The sequence below is a fragment of the Anthonomus grandis genome, chromosome 5, assembly GCF_022605725.1.
Source record: "Anthonomus grandis grandis chromosome 5, icAntGran1.3, whole genome shotgun sequence".
NCBI classification, from domain to species: Eukaryota; Metazoa; Arthropoda; class Insecta; order Coleoptera; family Curculionidae; genus Anthonomus; species Anthonomus grandis.
Window position 1 is genome coordinate 36,930,116 of NC_065550.1, and position 19,767 is coordinate 36,949,882.

Below are 19,767 nucleotides of genomic sequence, written 5' to 3' on the forward strand. Positions count from 1 at the left end.
GAAAAAGCTGGGTTCTCATTTATATATCCTTATCTCAGTTTAATAATTAGAAAAATATTGGAACAAAGTGATGTTTTCCTGGTTTAATTAAACAAACCATGATGGAAAAACACTATTTCCAGAAGATCCAAACACTATTAAAAAATTGAAACGATGATATAGGAAAGTAGGTGAAAAAGCTGGGTTCTCATTTATATATCCTTATCTCAGTTTAATAATTTGAAAAATATTGGAACAAAGTGATGTTTTTCTGGTTCAATTAGACAAACCATGATAGAAAAACACTATTTCCAGAAAATCCAAACACTATTAAAATATTGAAACGATGATATAGGAAAGTAAGGGAAAAAGCTGGGTTCTCATTTATATATCCTTATCTCAGTTTAATAATTAGAAAAATATTGGAACAAAGTGATGTTTTCCTGGTTTAATTAAACAAACCATGATGGAAAAACACTATTTCCAGAAGATCCAAACACTATTAAAAAATTGAAACGATGATATAGGAAAGTAAGTGAAAAAGCTGGGTTCTCATTTATATATCCTTATTTCAGTTTAATAATTAGAAAAACATTGGAACAAAGTGTTGTTTTTCTGGTTCAATTAGACAAACCATGGTAGAAAAACACTATTTCCAGAAGATCCAAACACTATTAAAAAATTGAAACGATGATATAGGAAAGTAAGTGAAAAAGCTGGGTTCTCATTTATATATCCTTATCTCAGTTTAATAATTAGAAAAATATTGGAACAAAGTGATGTTTTTCTGGTTCAATTAGACAAACCATGATAGAAAAACACTATTTCCAGAAAATCCAAACACTATTAAAATATTGAAACGATGATATAGGAAAGTAAGGGAAAAAGCTGGGTTCTCATTTATATATCCTTATCTCAGTTTAATAATTAGAAAAATATTGGAACAAAGTGATGTTTTCCTGGTTTAATTAAACAAACCATGATGGAAAAACACTATTTCCAGAAGATCCAAACACTATTAAAAAATTGAAACGATGATATAGGAAAGTAGGTGAAAAAGCTGGGTTCTCATTTATATATCCTTATCTCAGTTTAATAATTTGAAAAATATTGGAACAAAGTGATGTTTTTCTGGTTCAATTAGACAAACCATGATAGAAAAACACTATTTCCAGAAAATCCAAACACTATTAAAATATTGAAACGATGATATAGGAAAGTAAGGGAAAAAGCTGGGTTCTCATTTATATATCCTTATCTCAGTTTAATAATTAGAAAAATATTGGAACAAAGTGATGTTTTCCTGGTTTAATTAAACAAACCATGATGGAAAAACACTATTTCCAGAAGATCCAAACACTATTAAAAAATTGAAACGATGATATAGGAAAGTAGGTGAAAAAGCTGGGTTCTCATTTATATATCCTTATCTCAGTTTAATAATTTGAAAAATATTGGAACAAAGTGTTGTTTTTCTGGTTCAATTAGACAAACCATGGTAGAAAAACACTATTTCCAGAAGATCCAAACACTATTAAAAAATTGAAACGATGATATAGGAAAGTAGGTGAAAAAGCTGGGTTCTCATTTATATATCCTTATCTCAGTTTAATAATTAGAAAAATATTGGAACAAAGTGATGTTTTCCTGGTTTAATTAAACAAACCATGATGGAAAAACACTATTTCCAGAAGATCCAAACACTATTAAAAAATTGAAACGATGATATAGGAAAGTAAGTGAAAAAGCTGGGTTCTCATTTATATATCCTTATCTCAGTTTAATAATTTGAAAAATATTGGAACAAAGTGTTGTTTTTCTGGTTCAATTAGACAAACCATGGTAGAAAAACACTATTTCCAGAAGATCCAAACACTATTAAAAAATTGAAACGATGATATAGGAAAGTAGGTGAAAAAGCTGGGTTCTCATTTATATATCCTTATCTCAGTTTAATAATTAGAAAAATATTGGAACAAAGTGATGTTTTCCTGGTTTAATTAAACAAACCATGATGGAAAAACACTATTTCCAGAAGATCCAAACACTATTAAAAAATTGAAACGATGATATAGGAAAGTAAGTGAAAAAGCTGGGTTCTCATTTATATATCCTTATCTCAGTTTAATAATTTGAAAAATATTGGAACAAAGTGTTGTTTTTCTGGTTCAATTAGACAAACCATGGTAGAAAAACACTATTTCCAGAAGATCCAAACACTATTAAAAAATTGAAACGATGATATAGGAAAGTAGGTGAAAAAGCTGGGTTCTCATTTATATATCCTTATCTCAGTTTAATAATTAGAAAAATATTGGAACAAAGTGATGTTTTCCTGGTTTAATTAAACAAACCATGATGGAAAAACACTATTTCCAGAAGATCCAAACACTATTAAAAAATTGAAACGATGATATAGGAAAGTAAGTGAAAAAGCTGGGTTCTCATTTATATATCCTTATCTCAGTTTAATAATTTGAAAAATATTGGAACAAAGTGTTGTTTTTCTGGTTCAATTAGACAAACCATGGTAGAAAAACACTATTTCCAGAAGATCCAAACACTATTAAAAAATTGAAACGATGATATAGGAAAGTAAGTGAAAAAGCTGGGTTCTCATTTATATATCCTTATCTCAGTTTAATAATTAGAAAAATATTGGAACAAAGTGATGTTTTCCTGGTTTAATTAAACAAACCATGATGGAAAAACACTATTTCCAGAAGATCCAAACCAATTAAAAAATTGAAACGATGATATAGGAAAGTAAGTGAAAAAGCTGGGTTCTCATTTATATATCCTTATCTCAGTTTAATAATTTGAAAAATATTGGAACAAAGTGATGTTTTTCTGGTTCAATTAGACAAACCATGGTAGAAAAACACTATTTCCAGAAGATCCAAACACTATTAAAAAATTGAAACGATGATATAGGAAAGTAAGTGAAAAAGCTGGGTTCTCATTTATATATCCTTATCTCAGTTTAATAATTAGAAAAATATTGGAACAAAGTGATGTTTTCCTGGTTTAATTAAACAAACCATGATGGAAAAACACTATTTCCAGAAGATCCAAACACTATTAAAAAATTGAAACGATGATATAGGAAAGTAAGTGAAAAAGCTGGGTTCTCATTTATATATCCTTATCTCAGTTTAATAATTAGAAAAATATTGGAACAAAGTGTTGTTTTTCTGGTTCAATTAGACAAACCATGGTAGAAAAACACTATTCCCAGAAGATCCAAACACTATTAAAAAATTGAAACGATGATATAGGAAAGTAGGTGAAAAAGCTGGGTTCTCATTTATATATCCTTATCTCAGTTTAATAATTAGAAAAACATTGGAACAAAATGTTGTTTTTCTGGTTCAATTAGACAAACCATGGTAGAAAAACACTATTTCCAGAAGATCCAAACACTATTAAAAAATTGAAACGATGATATAGGAAAGTAAGTGAAAAAGCTGGGTTCTCATTTATATATCCTTATCTCAGTTTAATAATTAGAAAAATATTGGAACAAAGTGATGTTTTCCTGGTTTAATTAAACAAACCATGATGGAAAAACACTATTTCCAGAAGATCCAAACACTATTAAAAAATTGAAACGATGATATAGGAAAGTAAGTGAAAAAGCTGGGTTCTCATTTATATATCCTTATCTCAGTTTAATAATTTGAAAAATATTGGAACAAAGTGATGTTTTTCTGGTTCAATTAGACAAACCATGGTAGAAAAACACTATTTCCAGAAGATCCAAACACTATTAAAAAATTGAAACGATGATATAGGAAAGTAAGTGAAAAAGCTGGGTTCTCATTTATATATCCTTATCTCAGTTTAATAATTTGAAAAATATTGGAACAAAGTGATGTTTTTCTGGTTCAATTAGACAAACCATGGTAGAAAAACACTATTTCCAGAAGATCCAAACACTATTAAAAAATTGAAACGATGATATAGGAAAGTAAGTGAAAAAGCTGGGTTCTCATTTATATATCCTTATCTCAGTTTAATAATTAGAAAAATATTGGAACAAAGTGATGTTTTCCTGGTTTAATTAAACAAACCATGATGGAAAAACACTATTTCCAGAAGATCCAAACACTATTAAAAAATTGAAACGATGATATAGGAAAGTAAGTGAAAAAGCTGGGTTCTCATTTATATATCCTTATCTCAGTTTAATAATTTGAAAAATATTGGAACAAAGTGATGTTTTTCTGGTTCAATTAGACAAACCATGGTAGAAAAACACTATTTCCAGAAGATCCAAACACTATTAAAAAATTGAAACGATGATATAGGAAAGTAGGTGAAAAAGCTGGGTTCTCATTTATATATCCTTATCTCAGTTTAATAATTTGAAAAATATTGGAACAAAGTGATGTTTTTCTGGTTCAATTAGACAAACCATGGTAGAAAAACACTATTTCCAGAAGATCCAAACACTATTAAAAAATTGAAACGATGATATAGGAAAGTAAGTGAAAAAGCTGGGTTCTCATTTATATATCCTTATCTCAGTTTAATAATTAGAAAAATATTGGAACAAAGTGTTGTTTTTCTGGTTCAATTAGACAAACCATGGTAGAAAAACACTATTTCCAGAAGATCCAAACACTATTAAAAAATTGAAACGATGATATAGGAAAGTAGGTGAAAAAGCTGGGTTCTCATTTATATATCCTTATCTCAGTTTAATAATTAGAAAAACATTGGAACAAAGTGATGTTTTTCTGGTTCAATTAGACAAACCATGGTAGAAAAACACTATTCCCAGAAGATCCAAACACTATTAAAAAATTGAAACGATGATATAGGAAAGTAGGTGAAAAAGCTGGGTTCTCATTTATATATCCTTATCTCAGTTTAATAATTAGAAAAACATTGGAACAAAGTGATGTTTTTCTGGTTCAATTAGACAAACCATGGTAGAAAAACACTATTTCCAGAAGATCCAAACACTATTAAAAAATTGAAACGATGATATAGGAAAGTAAGTGAAAAAGCTGGGTTCTCATTTATATATCCTTATCTCAGTTTAATAATTTGAAAAATATTGGAACAAAGTGATGTTTTTCTGGTTCAATTAGACAAACCATGGTAGAAAAACACTATTTCCAGAAGATCCAAACACTATTAAAAAATTGAAACGATGATATAGGAAAGTAAGTGAAAAAGCTGGGTTCTCATTTATATATCCTTATCTCAGTTTAATAATTAGAAAAATATTGGAACAAAGTGTTGTTTTTCTGGTTCAATTAGACAAACCATGGTAGAAAAACACTATTTCCAGAAGATCCAAACACTATTAAAAAATTGAAACGATGATATAGGAAAGTAGGTGAAAAAGCTGGGTTCTCATTTATATATCCTTATCTCAGTTTAATAATTAGAAAAACATTGGAACAAAGTGATGTTTTTCTGGTTCAATTAGACAAACCATGGTAGAAAAACACTATTCCCAGAAGATCCAAACACTATTAAAAAATTGAAACGATGATATAGGAAAGTAGGTGAAAAAGCTGGGTTCTCATTTATATATCCTTATCTCAGTTTAATAATTAGAAAAACATTGGAACAAAGTGATGTTTTTCTGGTTCAATTAGACAAACCATGGTAGAAAAACACTATTTCCAGAAGATCCAAACACTATTAAAAAATTGAAACGATGATATAGGAAAGTAAGTGAAAAAGCTGGGTTCTCATTTATATATCCTTATCTCAGTTTAATAATTTGAAAAATATTGGAACAAAGTGATGTTTTTCTGGTTCAATTAGACAAACCATGGTAGAAAAACACTATTTCCAGAAGATCCAAACACTATTAAAAAATTGAAACGATGATATAGGAAAGTAAGTGGAAAAGCTGGGTTCTCATTTATATATCCTTATCTCAGTTTAATAATTAGAAAAATATTGGAACAAAGTGTTGTTTTTCTGGTTCAATTAGACAAACCATGGTAGAAAAACACTATTTCCAGAAGATCCAAACACTATTAAAAAATTGAAACGATGATATAGGAAAGTAAGTGGAAAAGCTGGGTTCTCATTTATATATCCTTATCTCAGTTTAATTATTAGAAAAACATTGGAACAAAGTGATGTTTTTCTGGTTCAATTAGACAAACCATGATAGAAAAACACTATTTCCAGAAGATCCAAACACTATTAAAAAATTGAAACGATGATATAGGAAAGTAAGTGAAAAAGCTGGGTTCTCATTTATATATCCTTATCTCAGTTTAATAATTAGAAAAATATTGGAACAAAGTGTTGTTTTTCTGGTTCAATTAGACAAACCATGGTAGAAAAACACTATTTCCAGAAGATCCAAACACTATTAAAAAATTGAAACGATGATATAGGAAAGTAAGTGAAAAAGCTGGGTTCTCATTTATATATCCTTATCTCAGTTTAATAATTAGAAAAATATTGGAACAAAGTGTTGTTTTTCTGGTTCAATTAGACAAACCATGGTAGAAAAACACTATTTCCAGAAGATCCAAACACTATTAAAAAATTGAAACGATGATATAGGAAAGTAGGTGAAAAAGCTGGGTTCTCATTTATATATCCTTATCTCAGTTTAATAATTAGAAAAATATTGGAACAAAGTGTTGTTTTTCTGGTTCAATTAGACAAACCATGGTAGAAAAACACTATTTCCAGAAGATCCAAACACTATTAAAAAATTGAAACGATGATATAGGAAAGTAAGTGAAAAAGCTGGGTTCTCATTTATATATCCTTATCTCAGTTTAATAATTAGAAAAATATTGGAACAAAGTGTTGTTTTTCTGGTTCAATTAGACAAACCATGGTAGAAAAACACTATTTCCAGAAGATCCAAACACTATTAAAAAATTGAAACGATGATATAGGAAAGTAGGTGAAAAAGCTGGGTTCTCATTTATATATCCTTATCTCAGTTTAATAATTAGAAAAACATTGGAACAAAATGTTGTTTTTCTGGTTCAATTAGACAAACCATGGTAGAAAAACACTATTTCCAGAAGATCCAAACACTATTAAAAAATTGAAACGATGATATAGGAAAGTAAGTGAAAAAGCTGGGTTCTCATTTATATATCCTTATCTCAGTTTAATTATTAGAAAAACATTGGAACAAAGTGATGTTTTTCTGGTTCAATTAGACAAACCATGATAGAAAAACACTATTTCCAGAAGATCCAAACACTATTAAAAAATTGAAACGATGATATAGGAAAGTAAGTGAAAAAGCTGGGTTCTCATTTATATATCCTTATCTCAGTTTAATAATTAGAAAAATATTGGAACAAAGTGTTGTTTTTCTGGTTCAATTAGACAAACCATGGTAGAAAAACACTATTTCCAGAAGATCCAAACACTATTAAAAAATTGAAACGATGATATAGGAAAGTAAGTGAAAAAGCTGGGTTCTCATTTATATATCCTTATCTCAGTTTAATAATTAGAAAAATATTGGAACAAAGTGTTGTTTTTCTGGTTCAATTAGACAAACCATGGTAGAAAAACACTATTTCCAGAAGATCCAAACACTATTAAAAAATTGAAACGATGATATAGGAAAGTAGGTGAAAAAGCTGGGTTCTCATTTATATATCCTTATCTCAGTTTAATAATTAGAAAAATATTGGAACAAAGTGATGTTTTCCTGGTTTAATTAAACAAACCATGATGGAAAAACACTATTTCCAGAAGATCCAAACACTATTAAAAAATTGAAACGATGATATAGGAAAGTAAGTGAAAAAGCTGGGTTCTCATTTATATATCCTTATCTCAGTTTAATAATTAGAAAAATATTGGAACAAAGTGTTGTTTTTCTGGTTCAATTAGACAAACCATGGTAGAAAAACACTATTCCCAGAAGATCCAAACACTATTAAAAAATTGAAACGATGATATAGGAAAGTAGGTGAAAAAGCTGGGTTCTCATTTATATATCCTTATCTCAGTTTAATAATTAGAAAAACATTGGAACAAAATGTTGTTTTTCTGGTTCAATTAGACAAACCATGGTAGAAAAACACTATTTCCAGAAGATCCAAACACTATTAAAAAATTGAAACGATGATATAGGAAAGTAAGTGAAAAAGCTGGGTTCTCATTTATATATCCTTATCTCAGTTTAATAATTAGAAAAATATTGGAACAAAGTGATGTTTTCCTGGTTTAATTAAACAAACCATGATGGAAAAACACTATTTCCAGAAGATCCAAACACTATTAAAAAATTGAAACGATGATATAGGAAAGTAAGTGAAAAAGCTGGGTTCTCATTTATATATCCTTATCTCAGTTTAATAATTTGAAAAATATTGGAACAAAGTGATGTTTTTCTGGTTCAATTAGACAAACCATGGTAGAAAAACACTATTTCCAGAAGATCCAAACACTATTAAAAAATTGAAACGATGATATAGGAAAGTAAGTGAAAAAGCTGGGTTCTCATTTATATATCCTTATCTCAGTTTAATAATTAGAAAAATATTGGAACAAAGTGATGTTTTCCTGGTTTAATTAAACAAACCATGATGGAAAAACACTATTTCCAGAAGATCCAAACACTATTAAAAAATTGAAACGATGATATAGGAAAGTAAGTGAAAAAGCTGGGTTCTCATTTATATATCCTTATCTCAGTTTAATAATTTGAAAAATATTGGAACAAAGTGATGTTTTTCTGGTTCAATTAGACAAACCATGGTAGAAAAACACTATTTCCAGAAGATCCAAACACTATTAAAAAATTGAAACGATGATATAGGAAAGTAGGTGAAAAAGCTGGGTTCTCATTTATATATCCTTATCTCAGTTTAATAATTTGAAAAATATTGGAACAAAGTGATGTTTTTCTGGTTCAATTAGACAAACCATGGTAGAAAAACACTATTTCCAGAAGATCCAAACACTATTAAAAAATTGAAACGATGATATAGGAAAGTAAGTGAAAAAGCTGGGTTCTCATTTATATATCCTTATCTCAGTTTAATTATTAGAAAAACATTGGAACAAAGTGATGTTTTTCTGGTTCAATTAGACAAACCATGATAGAAAAACACTATTTCCAGAAGATCCAAACACTATTAAAAAATTGAAACGATGATATAGGAAAGTAAGTGAAAAAGCTGGGTTCTCATTTATATATCCTTATCTCAGTTTAATAATTAGAAAAATATTGGAACAAAGTGTTGTTTTTCTGGTTCAATTAGACAAACCATGGTAGAAAAACACTATTTCCAGAAGATCCAAACACTATTAAAAAATTGAAACGATGATATAGGAAAGTAAGTGAAAAAGCTGGGTTCTCATTTATATATCCTTATCTCAGTTTAATAATTAGAAAAATATTGGAACAAAGTGTTGTTTTTCTGGTTCAATTAGACAAACCATGGTAGAAAAACACTATTTCCAGAAGATCCAAACACTATTAAAAAATTGAAACGATGATATAGGAAAGTAAGTGAAAAAGCTGGGTTCTCATTTATATATCCTTATCTCAGTTTAATAATTAGAAAAATATTGGAACAAAGTGTTGTTTTTCTGGTTCAATTAGACAAACCATGGTAGAAAAACACTATTTCCAGAAGATCCAAACACTATTAAAAAATTGAAACGATGATATAGGAAAGTAGGTGAAAAAGCTGGGTTCTCATTTATATATCCTTATCTCAGTTTAATAATTAGAAAAATATTGGAACAAAGTGATGTTTTCCTGGTTTAATTAGACAAACCATGGTAGAAAAACACTATTTCCAGAAGATCCAAACACTATTAAAAAATTGAAACGATGATATAGGAAAGTAAGTGAAAAAGCTGGGTTCTCATTTATATATCCTTATCTCAGTTTAATAATTAGAAAAATATTGGAACAAAGTGTTGTTTTTCTGGTTCAATTAGACAAACCATGGTAGAAAAACACTATTTCCAGAAGATCCAAACACTATTAAAAAATTGAAACGATGATATAGGAAAGTAGGTGAAAAAGCTGGGTTCTCATTTATATATCCTTATCTCAGTTTAATAATTAGAAAAATATTGGAACAAAGTGATGTTTTCCTGGTTTAATTAAACAAACCATGATGGAAAAACACTATTTCCAGAAGATCCAAACACTATTAAAAAATTGAAACGATGATATAGGAAAGTAAGTGAAAAAGCTGGGTTCTCATTTATATATCCTTATCTCAGTTTAATAATTAGAAAAATATTGGAACAAAGTGTTGTTTTTCTGGTTCAATTAGACAAACCATGGTAGAAAAACACTATTCCCAGAAGATCCAAACACTATTAAAAAATTGAAACGATGATATAGGAAAGTAGGTGAAAAAGCTGGGTTCTCATTTATATATCCTTATCTCAGTTTAATAATTAGAAAAACATTGGAACAAAATGTTGTTTTTCTGGTTCAATTAGACAAACCATGGTAGAAAAACACTATTTCCAGAAGATCCAAACACTATTAAAAAATTGAAACGATGATATAGGAAAGTAAGTGAAAAAGCTGGGTTCTCATTTATATATCCTTATCTCAGTTTAATAATTAGAAAAATATTGGAACAAAGTGATGTTTTCCTGGTTTAATTAAACAAACCATGATGGAAAAACACTATTTCCAGAAGATCCAAACACTATTAAAAAATTGAAACGATGATATAGGAAAGTAAGTGAAAAAGCTGGGTTCTCATTTATATATCCTTATCTCAGTTTAATAATTTGAAAAATATTGGAACAAAGTGATGTTTTTCTGGTTCAATTAGACAAACCATGGTAGAAAAACACTATTTCCAGAAGATCCAAACACTATTAAAAAATTGAAACGATGATATAGGAAAGTAAGTGAAAAAGCTGGGTTCTCATTTATATATCCTTATCTCAGTTTAATAATTAGAAAAATATTGGAACAAAGTGATGTTTTCCTGGTTTAATTAAACAAACCATGATGGAAAAACACTATTTCCAGAAGATCCAAACACTATTAAAAAATTGAAACGATGATATAGGAAAGTAAGTGAAAAAGCTGGGTTCTCATTTATATATCCTTATCTCAGTTTAATAATTTGAAAAATATTGGAACAAAGTGATGTTTTTCTGGTTCAATTAGACAAACCATGGTAGAAAAACACTATTTCCAGAAGATCCAAACACTATTAAAAAATTGAAACGATGATATAGGAAAGTAGGTGAAAAAGCTGGGTTCTCATTTATATATCCTTATCTCAGTTTAATAATTTGAAAAATATTGGAACAAAGTGATGTTTTTCTGGTTCAATTAGACAAACCATGGTAGAAAAACACTATTTCCAGAAGATCCAAACACTATTAAAAAATTGAAACGATGATATAGGAAAGTAAGTGAAAAAGCTGGGTTCTCATTTATATATCCTTATCTCAGTTTAATTATTAGAAAAACATTGGAACAAAGTGATGTTTTTCTGGTTCAATTAGACAAACCATGATAGAAAAACACTATTTCCAGAAGATCCAAACACTATTAAAAAATTGAAACGATGATATAGGAAAGTAAGTGAAAAAGCTGGGTTCTCATTTATATATCCTTATCTCAGTTTAATAATTAGAAAAATATTGGAACAAAGTGTTGTTTTTCTGGTTCAATTAGACAAACCATGGTAGAAAAACACTATTTCCAGAAGATCCAAACACTATTAAAAAATTGAAACGATGATATAGGAAAGTAAGTGAAAAAGCTGGGTTCTCATTTATATATCCTTATCTCAGTTTAATAATTAGAAAAATATTGGAACAAAGTGTTGTTTTTCTGGTTCAATTAGACAAACCATGGTAGAAAAACACTATTTCCAGAAGATCCAAACACTATTAAAAAATTGAAACGATGATATAGGAAAGTAAGTGAAAAAGCTGGGTTCTCATTTATATATCCTTATCTCAGTTTAATAATTAGAAAAATATTGGAACAAAGTGTTGTTTTTCTGGTTCAATTAGACAAACCATGGTAGAAAAACACTATTTCCAGAAGATCCAAACACTATTAAAAAATTGAAACGATGATATAGGAAAGTAGGTGAAAAAGCTGGGTTCTCATTTATATATCCTTATCTCAGTTTAATAATTAGAAAAATATTGGAACAAAGTGATGTTTTCCTGGTTTAATTAAACAAACCATGATGGAAAAACACTATTTCCAGAAGATCCAAACACTATTAAAAAATTGAAACGATGATATAGGAAAGTAAGTGAAAAAGCTGGGTTCTCATTTATATATCCTTATCTCAGTTTAATAATTTGAAAAATATTGGAACAAAGTGATGTTTTTCTGGTTCAATTAGACAAACCATGGTAGAAAAACACTATTTCCAGAAGATCCAAACACTATTAAAAAATTGAAACGATGATATAGGAAAGTAGGTGAAAAAGCTGGGTTCTCATTTATATATCCTTATCTCAGTTTAATAATTTGAAAAATATTGGAACAAAGTGATGTTTTTCTGGTTCAATTAGACAAACCATGGTAGAAAAACACTATTTCCAGAAGATCCAAACACTATTAAAAAATTGAAACGATGATATAGGAAAGTAAGTGAAAAAGCTGGGTTCTCATTTATATATCCTTATCTCAGTTTAATAATTAGAAAAATATTGGAACAAAGTGTTGTTTTTCTGGTTCAATTAGACAAACCATGGTAGAAAAACACTATTTCCAGAAGATCCAAACACTATTAAAAAATTGAAACGATGATATAGGAAAGTAGGTGAAAAAGCTGGGTTCTCATTTATATATCCTTATCTCAGTTTAATAATTAGAAAAACATTGGAACAAAGTGATGTTTTTCTGGTTCAATTAGACAAACCATGGTAGAAAAACACTATTCCCAGAAGATCCAAACACTATTAAAAAATTGAAACGATGATATAGGAAAGTAGGTGAAAAAGCTGGGTTCTCATTTATATATCCTTATCTCAGTTTAATAATTAGAAAAACATTGGAACAAAATGTTGTTTTTCTGGTTCAATTAGACAAACCATGGTAGAAAAACACTATTTCCAGAAGATCCAAACACTATTAAAAAATTGAAACGATGATATAGGAAAGTAAGTGAAAAAGCTGGGTTCTCATTTATATATCCTTATCTCAGTTTAATAATTTGAAAAATATTGGAACAAAGTGATGTTTTTCTGGTTCAATTAGACAAACCATGGTAGAAAAACACTATTTCCAGAAGATCCAAACACTATTAAAAAATTGAAACGATGATATAGGAAAGTAAGTGGAAAAGCTGGGTTCTCATTTATATATCCTTATCTCAGTTTAATAATTAGAAAAATATTGGAACAAAGTGTTGTTTTTCTGGTTCAATTAGACAAACCATGGTAGAAAAACACTATTTCCAGAAGATCCAAACACTATTAAAAAATTGAAACGATGATATAGGAAAGTAAGTGGAAAAGCTGGGTTCTCATTTATATATCCTTATCTCAGTTTAATTATTAGAAAAACATTGGAACAAAGTGATGTTTTTCTGGTTCAATTAGACAAACCATGATAGAAAAACACTATTTCCAGAAGATCCAAACACTATTAAAAAATTGAAACGATGATATAGGAAAGTAAGTGAAAAAGCTGGGTTCTCATTTATATATCCTTATCTCAGTTTAATAATTAGAAAAATATTGGAACAAAGTGTTGTTTTTCTGGTTCAATTAGACAAACCATGGTAGAAAAACACTATTTCCAGAAGATCCAAACACTATTAAAAAATTGAAACGATGATATAGGAAAGTAAGTGAAAAAGCTGGGTTCTCATTTATATATCCTTATCTCAGTTTAATAATTAGAAAAATATTGGAACAAAGTGTTGTTTTTCTGGTTCAATTAGACAAACCATGGTAGAAAAACACTATTTCCAGAAGATCCAAACACTATTAAAAAATTGAAACGATGATATAGGAAAGTAGGTGAAAAAGCTGGGTTCTCATTTATATATCCTTATCTCAGTTTAATAATTAGAAAAATATTGGAACAAAGTGTTGTTTTTCTGGTTCAATTAGACAAACCATGGTAGAAAAACACTATTTCCAGAAGATCCAAACACTATTAAAAAATTGAAACGATGATATAGGAAAGTAAGTGAAAAAGCTGGGTTCTCATTTATATATCCTTATCTCAGTTTAATAATTAGAAAAATATTGGAACAAAGTGTTGTTTTTCTGGTTCAATTAGACAAACCATGGTAGAAAAACACTATTTCCAGAAGATCCAAACACTATTAAAAAATTGAAACGATGATATAGGAAAGTAGGTGAAAAAGCTGGGTTCTCATTTATATATCCTTATCTCAGTTTAATAATTAGAAAAACATTGGAACAAAATGTTGTTTTTCTGGTTCAATTAGACAAACCATGGTAGAAAAACACTATTTCCAGAAGATCCAAACACTATTAAAAAATTGAAACGATGATATAGGAAAGTAAGTGAAAAAGCTGGGTTCTCATTTATATATCCTTATCTCAGTTTAATAATTTGAAAAATATTGGAACAAAGTGATGTTTTTCTGGTTCAATTAGACAAACCATGGTAGAAAAACACTATTTCCAGAAGATCCAAACACTATTAAAAAATTGAAACGATGATATAGGAAAGTAAGTGAAAAAGCTGGGTTCTCATTTATATATCCTTATCTCAGTTTAATTATTAGAAAAACATTGGAACAAAGTGATGTTTTTCTGGTTCAATTAGACAAACCATGATAGAAAAACACTATTTCCAGAAGATCCAAACACTATTAAAAAATTGAAACGATGATATAGGAAAGTAAGTGAAAAAGCTGGGTTCTCATTTATATATCCTTATCTCAGTTTAATAATTAGAAAAATATTGGAACAAAGTGTTGTTTTTCTGGTTCAATTAGACAAACCATGGTAGAAAAACACTATTTCCAGAAGATCCAAACACTATTAAAAAATTGAAACGATGATATAGGAAAGTAAGTGAAAAAGCTGGGTTCTCATTTATATATCCTTATCTCAGTTTAATAATTAGAAAAATATTGGAACAAAGTGTTGTTTTTCTGGTTCAATTAGACAAACCATGGTAGAAAAACACTATTTCCAGAAGATCCAAACACTATTAAAAAATTGAAACGATGATATAGGAAAGTAAGTGAAAAAGCTGGGTTCTCATTTATATATCCTTATCTCAGTTTAATAATTAGAAAAATATTGGAACAAAGTGTTGTTTTTCTGGTTCAATTAGACAAACCATGGTAGAAAAACACTATTTCCAGAAGATCCAAACACTATTAAAAAATTGAAACGATGATATAGGAAAGTAGGTGAAAAAGCTGGGTTCTCATTTATATATCCTTATCTCAGTTTAATAATTAGAAAAATATTGGAACAAAGTGTTGTTTTTCTGGTTCAATTAGACAAACCATGGTAGAAAAACACTATTTCCAGAAGATCCAAATACTATTAAAAAATTGAAACGATGATATAGGAAAGTAAGTGAAAAAGCTGGGTTCTCATTTATATATCCTTATCTCAGTTTAATAATTTGAAAAATATTGGAACAAAGTGATGTTTTTCTGGTTCAATTAGACAAACCATGGTAGAAAAACACTATTTCCAGAAGATCCAAACACTATTAAAAAATTGAAACGATGATATAGGAAAGTAGGTGAAAAAGCTGGGTTCTCATTTATATATCCTTATCTCAGTTTAATAATTAGAAAAATATTGGAACAAAGTGTTGTTTTTCTGGTTCAATTAGACAAACCATGGTAGAAAAACACTATTTCCAGAAGATCCAAACACTATTAAAAAATTGAAACGATGATATAGGAAAGTAGGTGAAAAAGCTGGGTTCTCATTTATATATCCTTATCTCAGTTTAATAATTAGAAAAATATTGGAACAAAGTGTTGTTTTTCTGGTTCAATTAGACAAACCATGGTAGAAAAACACTATTTCCAGAAGATCCAAACACTATTAAAAAATTGAAACGATGATATAGGAAAGTAGGTGAAAAAGCTGGGTTCTCATTTATATATCCTTATCTCAGTTTAATAATTAGAAAAACATTGGAACAAAATGTTGTTTTTCTGGTTCAATTAGACAAACCATGGTAGAAAAACACTATTTCCAGAAGATCCAAACACTATTAAAAAATTGAAACGATGATATAGGAAAGTAAGTGAAAAAGCTGGGTTCTCATTTATATATCCTTATCTCAGTTTAATAATTTGAAAAATATTGGAACAAAGTGATGTTTTTCTGGTTCAATTAGACAAACCATGGTAGAAAAACACTATTTCCAGAAGATCCAAACACTATTAAAAAATTGAAACGATGATATAGGAAAGTAGGTGAAAAAGCTGGGTTCTCATTTATATATCCTTATCTCAGTTTAATAATTAGAAAAATATTGGAACAAAGTGTTGTTTTTCTGGTTCAATTAGACAAACCATGGTAGAAAAACACTATTTCCAGAAGATCCAAACACTATTAAAAAATTGAAACGATGATATAGGAAAGTAAGTGAAAAAGCTGGGTTCTCATTTATATATCCTTATCTCAGTTTAATAATTAGAAAAATATTGGAACAAAGTGTTGTTTTTCTGGTTCAATTAGACAAACCATGGTAGAAAAACACTATTTCCAGAAGATCCAAACACTATTAAAAAATTGAAACGATGATATAGGAAAGTAGGTGAAAAAGCTGGGTTCTCATTTATATATCCTTATCTCAGTTTAATAATTAGAAAAACATTGGAACAAAATGTTGTTTTTCTGGTTCAATTAGACAAACCATGGTAGAAAAACACTATTTCCAGAAGATCCAAACACTATTAAAAAATTGAAACGATGATATAGGAAAGTAAGTGAAAAAGCTGGGTTCTCATTTATATATCCTTATCTCAGTTTAATAATTTGAAAAATATTGGAACAAAGTGATGTTTTTCTGGTTCAATTAGACAAACCATGGTAGAAAAACACTATTTCCAGAAGATCCAAACACTATTAAAAAATTGAAACGATGATATAGGAAAGTAAGTGAAAAAGCTGGGTTCTCATTTATATATCCTTATCTCAGTTTAATTATTAGAAAAACATTGGAACAAAGTGATGTTTTTCTGGTTCAATTAGACAAACCATGATAGAAAAACACTATTTCCAGAAGATCCAAACACTATTAAAAAATTGAAACGATGATATAGGAAAGTAAGTGAAAAAGCTGGGTTCTCATTTATATATCCTTATCTCAGTTTAATAATTAGAAAAATATTGGAACAAAGTGTTGTTTTTCTGGTTCAATTAGACAAACCATGGTAGAAAAACACTATTTCCAGAAGATCCAAACACTATTAAAAAATTGAAACGATGATATAGGAAAGTAAGTGAAAAAGCTGGGTTCTCATTTATATATCCTTATCTCAGTTTAATAATTAGAAAAATATTGGAACAAAGTGTTGTTTTTCTGGTTCAATTAGACAAACCATGGTAGAAAAACACTATTTCCAGAAGATCCAAACACTATTAAAAAATTGAAACGATGATATAGGAAAGTAAGTGAAAAAGCTGGGTTCTCATTTATATATCCTTATCTCAGTTTAATAATTAGAAAAATATTGGAACAAAGTGTTGTTTTTCTGGTTCAATTAGACAAACCATGGTAGAAAAACACTATTTCCAGAAGATCCAAACACTATTAAAAAATTGAAACGATGATATAGGAAAGTAGGTGAAAAAGCTGGGTTCTCATTTATATATCCTTATCTCAGTTTAATAATTAGAAAAACATTGGAACAAAATGTTGTTTTTCTGGTTCAATTAGACAAACCATGGTAGAAAAACACTATTTCCAGAAGATCCAAACACTATTAAAAAATTGAAACGATGATATAGGAAAGTAGGTGAAAAAGCTGGGTTCTCATTTATATATCCTTATCTCAGTTTAATAATTAGAAAAACATTGGAACAAAATGTTGTTTTTCTGGTTCAATTAGACAAACCATGGTAGAAAAACACTATTTCCAGAAGATCCAAACACTATTAAAAAATTGAAACGATGATATAGGAAAGTAAGTGAAAAAGCTGGGTTCTCATTTATATATCCTTATCTCAGTTTAATAATTTGAAAAATATTGGAACAAAGTGATGTTTTTCTGGTTCAATTAGACAAACCATGGTAGAAAAACACTATTTCCAGAAGATCCAAACACTATTAAAAAATTGAAACGATGATATAGGAAAGTAAGTGAAAAAGCTGGGTTCTCATTTATATATCCTTATCTCAGTTTAATTATTAGAAAAACATTGGAACAAAGTGATGTTTTTCTGGTTCAATTAGACAAACCATGATAGAAAAACACTATTTCCAGAAGATCCAAACACTATTAAAAAATTGAAACGATGATATAGGAAAGTAAGTGAAAAAGCTGGGTTCTCATTTATATATCCTTATCTCAGTTTAATAATTAGAAAAATATTGGAACAAAGTGTTGTTTTTCTGGTTCAATTAGACAAACCATGGTAGAAAAACACTATTTCCAGAAGATCCAAACACTATTAAAAAATTGAAACGATGATATAGGAAAGTAAGTGAAAAAGCTGGGTTCTCATTTATATATCCTTATCTCAGTTTAATAATTAGAAAAATATTGGAACAAAGTGTTGTTTTTCTGGTTCAATTAGACAAACCATGGTAGAAAAACACTATTTCCAGAAGATCCAAACACTATTAAAAAATTGAAACGATGATATAGGAAAGTAAGTGAAAAAGCTGGGTTCTCATTTATATATCCTTATCTCAGTTTAATAATTAGAAAAATATTGGAACAAAGTGTTGTTTTTCTGGTTCAATTAGACAAACCATGGTAGAAAAACACTATTTCCAGAAGATCCAAACACTATTAAAAAATTGAAACGATGATATAGGAAAGTAGGTGAAAAAGCTGGGTTCTCATTTATATATCCTTATCTCAGTTTAATAATTAGAAAAATATTGGAACAAAGTGTTGTTTTTCTGGTTCAATTAGACAAACCATGGTAGAAAAACACTATTTCCAGAAGATCCAAACACTATTAAAAAATTGAAACGATGATATAGGAAAGTAAGTGAAAAAGCTGGGTTCTCATTTATATATCCTTATCTCAGTTTAATAATTAGAAAAATATTGGAACAAAGTGTTGTTTTTCTGGTTCAATTAGACAAACCATGGTAGAAAAACACTATTTCCAGAAGATCCAAACACTATTAAAAAATTGAAACGATGATATAGGAAAGTAGGTGAAAAAGCTGGGTTCTCATTTATATATCCTTATCTCAGTTTAATAATTAGAAAAACATTGGAACAAAATGTTGTTTTTCTGGTTCAATTAGACAAACCATGGTAGAAAAACACTATTTCCAGAAGATCCAAACACTATTAAAAAATTGAAACGATGATATAGGAAAGTAAGTGAAAAAGCTGGGTTCTCATTTATATATCCTTATCTCAGTTTAATAATTTGAAAAATATTGGAACAAAGTGATGTTTTTCTGGTTCAATTAGACAAACCATGGTAGAAAAACACTATTTCCAGAAGATCCAAACACTATTAAAAAATTGAAACGATGATATAGGAAAGTAAGTGAAAAAGCTGGGTTCTCATTTATATATCCTTATCTCAGTTTAATTATTAGAAAAACATTGGAACAAAGTGATGTTTTTCTGGTTCAATTAGACAAACCATGATAGAAAAACACTATTTCCAGAAGATCCAAACACTATTAAAAAATTGAAACGATGATAT

General features: G+C 28.6%; 1 long non-coding RNA gene across 9 annotated transcripts; it reads left to right on the plus strand.

Moving 5' to 3' along the window:
• Nucleotides 1–239: 239 nt before the first annotated feature.
• Nucleotides 240–13,329, plus strand: LOC126736654 (uncharacterized). Of its 9 annotated transcripts, XR_007660719.1 has the most exons (8): nucleotides 240–514; nucleotides 1,547–1,718; nucleotides 1,891–2,062; nucleotides 2,235–2,406; nucleotides 7,566–7,737; nucleotides 9,974–10,661; nucleotides 12,038–12,209; nucleotides 12,382–13,329. It is a non-coding gene; the product is annotated as an uncharacterized LOC126736654 (long non-coding RNA). The 9 variants fall into 9 exon arrangements; XR_007660712.1 differs by lacking the exon at nucleotides 12,382–13,329 and having other exon boundaries at nucleotides 12,038–12,351; XR_007660715.1 differs by lacking the exons at nucleotides 7,566–7,737; nucleotides 12,382–13,329 and having other exon boundaries at nucleotides 12,038–12,351.
• The last annotated feature ends 6,438 nt before the right edge of the window (nucleotides 13,330–19,767 follow it).